Source organism: Mytilus californianus, unplaced genomic scaffold (assembly GCF_021869535.1).
Source record: "Mytilus californianus isolate M0D057914Y unplaced genomic scaffold, xbMytCali1.0.p SCAF_2, whole genome shotgun sequence".
Taxonomy (NCBI): domain Eukaryota; kingdom Metazoa; phylum Mollusca; class Bivalvia; order Mytilida; family Mytilidae; genus Mytilus; species Mytilus californianus.
In genome coordinates, this window is record NW_026262668.1 from 65598291 (window position 1) to 65608996 (window position 10706).

Consider the following 10706-nt stretch of genomic DNA (forward strand, 5'->3'; position numbering starts at 1 on the left):
TGTGAGATCTCAACCCTCCCCTTTACCTCTAGCCAATGTAGAATAAACAAACGCACATCAATACGTACAGTTAAACTCAGTTTAACGTTTGTACATATTTAATGCCCAAAAATATTTTTATCGAATTTCGTAACTTCGTTATCAGAACCAACACGAAGTAGTCAGAAGAACTGTATTAAAAATAAATTAAGGCAACACTAGTTTACTGATGTTCAAATCCCATCAATCGATTAAGATGACAAATACAGGTAACAGACAAAAACTAAGGGAATCATATGAACTCAAAAAGTGCGAGACCGGGTGCGTCAACAGAGTATGTGTCTCCTGCTACGCATGCTTCACCCGCCATTTTAAATCACACTCGGGAATAAAACACAATCATTAAAATTACAGGTTAATCGACTTTTCTGGTATCTTAAAATCTTAGACTGGGAAAACTGACATAGAAATATCGTATCGGTCGACCAATTCGTGATAGTGATCATAAACCATCATATCAAATAATTGCTCTCAGCAAATTCTACACCTTTATTTTTGATGATGCTATATTATCTAACAAATCAAAACAAATAATCTAATAATGATATAATGTAACTTGTTTAACTTTTGAATGACCGTTTATGTAAAAAGACGTTTTATTGTTAGATTTGTACTTTGTATATCAAGGTAAGAAATTAAAGCTTACATTTCAACGCAAAAGGTCAAGGTCTTATTATGAATTAAGATTAACCATTACAGTAACCGATCCAGACTTGCATCTTATTTTCTTTTAAATTGTACAATGTAGGAATAGAAGAAAATCTGGAATCCTCTTGTATTTCGTGGCCATATGTCAAAGGTAAAATTAACCTGCATGATAGCATCACAGAAAAACTTTCATTCAAATATGGTATTGTTATAGTACTATCCTGATTTATAACAAAACTTTCTTGAATTGTTCGTTTATAAATTTAAAACTTATCAAGACAATAAGGTTCAAACTCCCTTAGAAAAAGTTGACTTTAGATGGATTTGGCTATTATATTTAGGTCCTTTTTGGTTTGATTCGCTCTTTAACATTTGCATTAGATTTTGGATACTCAAATACTTTGGCCTCGAGCAGCACGGAAGAGACATTAATTGTCGAAATGCGCATCTGGTGCATTAAAATTGGAACCGTTAATGTTATAACGTTAAAATCAGACATTGAAAATAACTACACCATTCACAAAAGTTGGGATGTTGTTTCGTTTGAAAGATAATAATGTTGTTTTTTTTACAAGATCATATTCTATAAAGCATAATGACAAGAATAATTTGGTTATACGGTTTCAAATTTCTTTTGAGAATAAAAAATTGATTTGAATTGTGAGAATCCTTTCTTTATTTACTAATCAAGTTACATAAATAAAGTCCATTAAAATATTTTTATTGAACGTTTACAGATGGTCTCAGCAAAAATAATGATCATTAAATCATTAATGGATGTTAAAATCTCAATCTTACAGACCGTTTCAAAGCTATAAATTGATATAATTAGTAAAGACTTTTGATGTTTTTTTGTTTTGTACACCTGTTTTATTGCGAAGCATACTGTGAAATTGGGTAATATTATTTAGAAGAACAGCTGCGTATTAAGGACAAAACTTGAGCTATAAGAATATTCTTTATGTAACTTATAGCCCTCTTAACGATATTTATCATTCAATTATTCAGTCATAGTAGAGTTTTAAGTATCTTCTTTGAAAACTATGTTTCAATTTACTAAAGTTATTTCACGTAAATCAAAATAATGATAAAAAAACACTAATACAAATCTAGCTAGAGAACTTCTGTGGATTCATTAGTTTTTGTTGGATAACAATTTTCTTTGATTTCGTGTGATATATAGGTTAATCACGAATTAAGATGATTAACGAAATGGAAATCATTCTTACAACGATTTGTATACAGACTTTGGCAAAACCACGAAATCAAACATCCACGAAAATACAATTTTCCCTCAATCCACGAAAATTGGTATCCACGAAAACCTATGAATCAACAGTATAGTGAGAACAGCTTAGAGGTTTAGCTAGTTATAAAACCAGGTTAAATCCGCCATTTTCTTCGGAAAATGCGTGTACCAAGTCAGGAATATGGCAGTTGTTTTTCATTTGTTCCGTTGATAGATAGCATAATTTAGTCAATTTTTATGGACTTCCCCTTTTAGCATTTGCCTTTGAGTTCGGTATTTTTTATATACATTCTTACAATAAACATTTTATCTTTCTTTTTGTTAGCTGAAAACTTTCCAAATGTAAATGTTGTACACGGATCCTTTCGATCTACAAGCAGTGGTTTCATGACGTCCACAAATATTTACAAACCTGTGCAATTTGATTTAAGGACGTCCCAAAATATTTATTTATAAACTGCCTACTTCAATTTCAGGACTTCCTGACCAAAATGACGTATTTCTAGAAAATATGGAGATTTTCAATTCCATGACATGGTGACATCTATGTGTTTGTTTCTTTAATACTTATATTTCATTATTTTTCGTTTTTATTACGGGAAAAGATAGTGGAGATGGTTAATTTTACATTTGGTTGCCAATCTGAAAGGTTCAGTCTGTTTCAACTGGGTTTTTCCATAGTTACTGTTATTCCACTGCCAATTTGTGTGAAGTTGTGTTTAGCGTTTACGAAAGTGACGGTACAAAACTCAAAAGTCTGTAAACCGTGAGGTATCTTAATTTTTTTGCATTTTATCAGAAGAATTTGCGAAGGGTACAATTACTCAATGTTAAAGGTAAAACAAATCAACAAAGTATTGGTCGATAATAAAAGGTTAAAGAATTGTGTCATATTTGCTTTTCGTATATTTTGTTGATTACAAACAATGCTGTTGGTTGTCTGTTTTTGTTGTTGTTAAACATTTGTTTAAGGCTTACCTTTTGGTATTATGGTACAGGATTTGACCTTAGATATGTAGTTATTCACAATACCGTCCTATAGAAGGCTAGTTATCACATTGGCACTGATACTACAACTACTTATTGTTATTATAAGCCGATGGTATTTCGGTGTATGGCTGTAAGTAACATTCATGTACATGACTAAGACAATTATTGACTTATATTTACACTTCACCTTTCGCTAACTTGACAAGGAACAATACATAAGCTTTTCAGATATCTTGTAGCATTCCAATATTGAGATTGATAAAATAATAACATAGATATTGTGATTAATTAATTGGAATGTTTGAACTTCACCATGATCTGTTTAACGTCATCATTTTACCAACCTTATCCATTTCATTAATTTGTTAATGAGAATATAAGTGTAGAAACTACGTCAAAATGTCACTCATCTCGAGCATTATAGTTTTTGTATGTTTTCTAAGAATTTATGCTTTGGCGGGATTTTACTTTGATATTTTTAAAATTATTCATTATTGGTCAGTACCTTGAAATTCCCACATGTAACATAATTAAATCTATTTGCAACGATATGCCGCAATTAATATATGAATCAACTATCCAGGTTTAGTTAATGGCCATTGTTACATTATAGTTCGTTTCTGTGTGTGTTACATTTTAATGTTGTGTTTTTGTTGTGTCGTTGTTCTCCTCTTATATTTGATGCGGTTCCCTCAGTTTTAGTTTGTAACCCGGATTTGTTTTTATCTCTATCGATTTATGAGTTTCGAACAGCGGTATACTACTGTTGCCTTTATTTAGTTAAAAAGAAAAAGAACTAATTATGAAAAAATTAAAGAAACACTTTATACATTTTATGCGTCCGAAGCGCTTTTTTGGATTCACTTTCAATGTGAACTTTCTGATTTAGTACGCAAGCAAGAGTACTTTTCCTAAAATTGGAAACTCAACAAATGCTATAGACTTATCAGCGAATTTTCATCCTTTACTGCCAATCTTGGTGCAGAACAGAAAAGGTTAATAAAAATTCCTTAGAAAAAAATTAAAAACACGTTGATTATCGTATATAACATAACGAAGTTAACTTGTACGAGACTGTTTTATAAAATCAAAACCAAGACTGAAAACCAAATTAACTACCTACAAATTAGTTTTGTGCCATACCATATGAAAACTCAGTAACAAACATTACACTCATTTGAATGCAATGAATGGATTAAGCTTTTTCGTTTCATATTGTTTGTCTTTGTTTTGAAGATAATGTACACTGTCTAGTAGTTTTAGGAATTTGACCCTTTTTAGAATACAGCATGTTAAATGCAGGATATCCAATTAAATTTAATGACGTCATGGTGTGAGTATATAGACTTTATTTAGAACAAAACAACATTTGATGGATATTTTCAACGATTCTTGCAAATATTTAGACGATATTTTTTTGCTAGATAATCAAATTTGGAAATTGTTTGCTTTGTTAACGAAATTACCGTAAAAAGTATATTTATTGGTTTAGTGATGATTTTACGAGAATAGCAATTTATTAGTTAAGTAAATAACAGTTAGCCTTTAAATACAATTATTTGGTTTACTCGACAAAAGAAATCCAACTGCGTTTTGTTTAATCAACTGACCATTAGGTTACTATGTAATCACATATCATTAAAGCTACCAATCTCGTAAGACTATCTGAATAAATTGTATCTACATCTTGTGTAATTCCCATGTATATGTTACATGTACTTTTTATTACGAATTGCGGGTTGTTTTCCAATATGTATATTTGATAAGTAACAGAATCACTATATTGAACTCAAAAGGTTTATTCGAAAAAGTTAAAATATTAGTTTCAGATGATGACAGTTGAAGGAAAAAATCTACCCATTTAATTTTATGGTGCCATGAGAAATGTATTAACAAAAATACCGAACTCCAAGGTAAATTTAAAAGGGGATAATACCATAAAACCTGACAAAACCAAACGCTCCCCTATCTCAATAACGATACGACTGCAAAACAACTGCCATATTCCTATATGAAGTATATACAAGTTTATTTTTGATAAATTGCAGTATAAACAATGAATAACCTTCCAAATACAATTCCCGTTCAAATCCACAAAAGGAACTAAATGATCTTGTACAAAATATGTGTACTGATATTTGACTATAAAGTTCCTGCTTGCATGATAAGTTTCTTTACGAACTGAAGGTCAATAACCATAAAAACGGATAAACACCTGGCAATAAATTCATTATAGAACCAGGCTTCAAATTGTGTTCGCCAAACGCGCGTTCCGTCTGCAAAAGACTCATCAGTGACGTTCGAATCCCCTTCTCCAAAATAAAAAAGGCCAAATGAAGTACAAATTTGAAAAGCATTGAGGGCCAAAATTCAGAATAGTTTTGCCAAGGTACAGCTTAGGTAATCTGTTCCTTACAATACGACCATCATAGCAAAAAACGAAGTTCATCATGCACTACACCAGTACTGATATCAATATCCATACTACAATATTACATCCTGTAATCAAATGAATGAGTTCTTCCATCTACTTTGCTAGGACATAAATGAATCCACAGTCAAAGAAATCTGGAATATCTTTTGAAATCCAATTACTTCAACTTTAAAATCTCAATCATCTAGTTAATAAACAGCATCATTTGGACAATATTCTTAGTTTAGATCATCATAATCGTAAAACGCTAGCACTTCAAAATAATGAGTGTTGACATCATCATAGCAAAAATAAACTAAAACAACAGCAACCTTTAGTATTTAACAATAGTGTGTTGTATCTATTTTGATGCCATGTAAACAAAACTGTAAAAAAACTGATGATGTATTTTTGATACAACTACTACAAGCAGAGAATCTTGGCTCTAAATACGCTACATCTAATTAAGAAAATGTATTTATGTTAAGCTACGGAGATTGGGGATTAAGTTTGTTTTTTTGTTTTGACGTATTCCATTAATTGATTGTTACTTGCGTTGTGAACAGTGGCACATATTTCATGCATGTTCAGGAGGAGAATAAATCAACAATAAATACAAATGGTATGTCCTGAAATAGGGGTTTGACCGGAATGATGTGTTAGAAATTGAGAATGACACTTAAAAATGAGGAAATATTGGTCCATCTTCGGACCCCACAAAGAGTTGTCGAAAGGGTTCTGAATGTGCAAAGACAGCGTTGTGCTATCTCTTAACGAGGCATCGGATTTGACGTCTTTTTTCGACCGGACGTATTCGGCGGTATTCGATATGATATAAGGAGGAAAGAAAACAAAAAATAAAACATTTGATTAACATTTTGGACAGTTTGGTATTTATTTCAATGTTAATATATCAATATAACACTGGAAGGGTGAAATAAACTAATAACTTTTTTTCCTGTATAATTTATGAAAAAGTCGAATATCGAAATTCAAATTTAATGTTTGACTGATTTTAATAAAAGTAATGCTGACTGTAAAAACATCTAAATATATATCCAAATGAATACTAAACGGTAGATATGTAGGAGATATATGCAAAAGTCGAATATTGAAAGTAAAATTGAATGTCTGAACGAATTAAAAAAAAATAGATTTTAAATATTCAATTTCAAATAGAATGTCTGCTCAAATACCAATAGGCAATCAAATATTGAATATCAATAGCCTACATGAATATCAAACTGTAAAATTTTAAGGGGTATGTGCAAATACCGAACAGTGTAAGTCAATTAAATATCCGATTTAATGTGAAAATACAAATAAAAAAATATAGAAAATCAAACAAATATCCGAAATTAATTTCAACCGATAAATTTTAACGAGTATATGAAAAACTAAAATATTGAAAGTCAAATTGCATTTATGAACGCATTGGAAAATTGTTGAATATTAAAAATACAAATGAATATCAAACTGGAAATTTAAAAGGGTATGTATAGAAGTATAATATTGAAAGTTAGATTGAATTTATGAATGTTATAAAAATACAGATGTAAAATATCGAAAATCAAATTGAAAATACAAAAAAATAGCAAAATCTCTAGGATTGTATTAATGCTTGGCGTTGATTTTTTTGAAAAAAAACTTTGAATACCACGAAAACTTTGAAAACAAAATTCGATCCTACTTGTTATCCATAAAGATATCACCTGTCATCTGCCTTTAGCTAAAAAAAGTATGGGGAAAATGTTAGGGCTTTATAATTATGGCGGCACATACATTGGTTTGTGCGTTGATCTTTCCAGGCATCTCATCTGAAGCAATTATCAAAATTTATAACAATCTTTACCAATGTAATTATTGCATATAGTTTGTTTTTCATTTCTCTGTATCTTTTTGACGAACATCACAGCAAGGTAAACTAATGATGGAGGAATTTGTATATACTTAGTTGTGAGAAAAACCAAAAAACAATAACAAACCTCGTTCCACATGTAGTAACTAACTGTCATGTGTTCAAGTTCTTTTAAATGAAGAGAACTTCAGCTTGGAATGTTTTATTGTATCACAAGTGAATGTTGTATAGGTTATAATTACGTTTTTTTTCTATTATAAGTAAAAAGTGGTTTTATCATTAAATTGCTGTAGAACGTAATACGATCTCTGATGTACACAGCGTGGTATAGTCTTATGACGTAGGTTTACAATTTTTGATTAGAAACGATATTACGCTCAACACAATTAGCATCGTACTTATTCTTCCTGCATAAAACAAATTCTTAACTGCGAGTATGCAGTGCTTCCTTTAAAAAAATGGTACATGTTATAAACAGTCATTAATTCTTTCATAGTAAAATAGAAACTGTTTATAAACAATTGCAATAATTTCAACTATACCAATTTATACAATATAAATAAGAAGATGTGGTATGAGTGCCAATGAGAAAACTCTCTATCTAAGTCAAAATGTATAAAAAGTTAACAATTATAGGTCAAAGTACGGCCTTCAACACGGAGCCTAGGCTCACACCGAACAGCAAGCTATAAAGGGCCCAAAATGACTAGTGTAAAACAATTCAAACAGGAAAACCAAGGGTCTAATCTATATTAAAAACGAGATACACCTATGAACCACAACAACAAACGACAACCACTGAACAACAGGTTCCTGACTTAGGACAGTGGCATAATAATGCAGCATTAATCGTAGTCAATGTAGAAGAAAACTACTAGTTATCAGATTATCATTTCACAAAATGTTTTAAGATTCAAGTACAAAAGCATGTTTTTGTCACCTGATATATATATTGATGTTAAGGTAGTGATTTCAGTATAACTAATCATATGTTTGGTGAACACTTGCATGTGGATGTGCAATAACAGGTTTCGAGGCGTAGATGTTTTGAATAATTATTCACATTATCTTATGAATCAAACAGCGATGGTTCAATATCAAGAGAGGAACCCAAAATGAATCACCACACCCACATTAGCATGTATTGCTCTATGTCAAAGCTTTAATTTAAATCGAAACAATACATTTTAGGAAATAATTCAACTTTGAAGGCTGGACGTTCTACATTGAACTGTTATTACAGACCACTATTTGAGTGTACAGATACTTGAGCAAAAAAAAAACGATATCTACTGTCATAAATATGGACAATAATGAGAACTCAAAACTTGATATACGTTTTTAATTTATTTAACAAATGTAATCATGTTATCAAATTGTTACAAAAAGTAAAATAACAAAAATACCGAACTCAAAGGATATATATATAAACAAGTCTAAATTGAAAACAACGTTCAAACCTATGATTGCGTTGGATAAAAACCGCATTTTTTATACGTGTGCATGCAAATCAAATTTCTTGGTAGAGGGGTCTAAATACAGCACAAACAACATTTTCCAAAAGACCAAATGAGTGATTTGACTAGCAGGTCGAACAACTGATGTTCAGAAACCCTGCTGATATATATATATATAGACCAAAAAAAAAAAAACCCAAAAAAACCTGTGCTCTATATTCAAATGTGTTGCCTTTATGATATCAAATTGTAATATGATGCATTATTATGCTTTAGTAATACGATGACCCGGTAGGGATGATATCAAATGTTATTGAAAGGTCATACATATCCTGCTCCTAAATGAACACCCTCATATTTTCTGTGGTCAAAAACGTTTTATCAAATTTAATAAGGAAACGGGAAAAATAATAAGTTTTCCATTTTGGGGTTAAGATATTCATCTCGCAGCCATTGATCATTTTGTGATGAGATTTTTTTTTGGCAGTTATTTAAGATAGATAACGATTTGAGGGAACAGTATTAATTGCTGTTTTTGTCTTTTTTTTCTGGTAATGTATTGCCATTGATACAAAAACCGACAAGATGGGTCATCCCCTTACCTTTTTAATAAAGCCGTACATACAATTGTATTACAAAATATAACTGACTTAAACCTTATTGTCTTTGGCAATAGAGTTGACATCGTTTCAAGGCTTTAAATTCAGCAGTCCTCATTAAATTACAAATCCTCATAACTATGATTGATTGATTGTTTGGGTTTAATGCCACTTTCAGCATCGTAACTATTAAACTGCTTCTGTTTTGGGTTTAATTTCTTACACAATGATAGACAGAGTATGTTTGCTCATGTTTAATTTTATGAATTATGTTTGTTTACATGGACAGTTATAATGCATTTTGAAACACTAAAACCCATAGAAGAAATTGAAAAAGAAAACAGACATTCACATCTATGATTGTGATTTAATGGGATCAGTTTTTCCCATTAAACAGGCCTTTTATTCCTGTTCCAGTTCATGAAAGAATATTTTTAAGATCACGCAGTTGTTTTTTAACAAACGTTTTTCAAATTATATCACATGTTTGCATTAGCACATTGTTTTATAAATTGCAAAGAGAAAAAATTGAACCAACACACAATTTATTTGCACAAGGACATTATTAAATACAAATATAATATGAAATGAAACAACACTCTTTTTTGACATTTAAAGTATTGTCTGGAATGAAAAGGCATTTAAAAGAAACAAAGAGTCGCAAGGTCGACTGAATGTAAAAACGACAAGTGCATGAACTTAATGAATAACATAGAAAAAAATAATTGGTTATATAGATGAGTATATAATAAAAACAGACTTACCAAAGTTGAATAATCGTCATTTTGTTAAGAATATCAATCCGTCAATAAAATCTTTCTTCACTCTTAATCACATCATTGTTAAGAAATCTACTGTACGATTGACGATACAATGTAAGTACGCCAGCTACCATCAAATAGAACCGCAATTAATACCATCAAATAGAACCACAATTAATGCCTTCGGTTTTCTCGGTGTGTTTCTTCAATTAGGCAAGATCAATAAAGAAGTAAGAAGTGCATCAAAAGAGGGTCAACGGATTTCATAGGGTACCCAATGGGTTTTTGACAATTTAATAATTGCATCTTGAAAAGACATTTTTTGGTAAATTATCATATACCATTTACATCAATTCAGTATACAAATAACAGGTAATTAGTGTCGTACCATTGTTTAAAGACAAGTTATCGTTATCGGAAACCACATTGAATATTTCTGAAAAGTCAAATATAAATTATTTTTGCTATTGATTTCAAAGCTTATACACATTCTAAAGAATTGTGTTTGATTACGTAGGAAAAAAACTACTAAGCATTGCATAAATAAGCAAATATTTACAATTGAAAACAGCGTTTGCTGATTATTCGAAATTCGTATGTTTGTTTAGAGTCTATTGCTACTGGTCTTATGTTTTTTTTGTCTTTTGAGTGGGTCCTTTCTGTGCTTAAATTTTATATTCGTGTTTCATTTT

At 30.6% G+C, this 10706-nt stretch overlaps 1 protein-coding gene across 3 annotated transcripts in view; it reads right to left on the reverse strand.

Annotated features, from left to right (window-relative positions):
• LOC127730249 (acetylcholinesterase-like) overlaps positions 1 to 10235 on the reverse strand; it is a 78063-nt gene extending 67828 nt beyond the window's left edge. For 2 of the 3 annotated variants that reach the window (XM_052238548.1, XM_052238552.1), the window contains exon 1: positions 10018 to 10235. The gene's annotated coding sequence lies outside the window, so the exon portion shown is untranslated. The remainder of the gene's footprint in view (positions 1 to 10017) is intronic. The other variant, XM_052238550.1, reaches the window with a different exon arrangement.
• Positions 10236 to 10706: the final 471 nt, after the last annotated feature.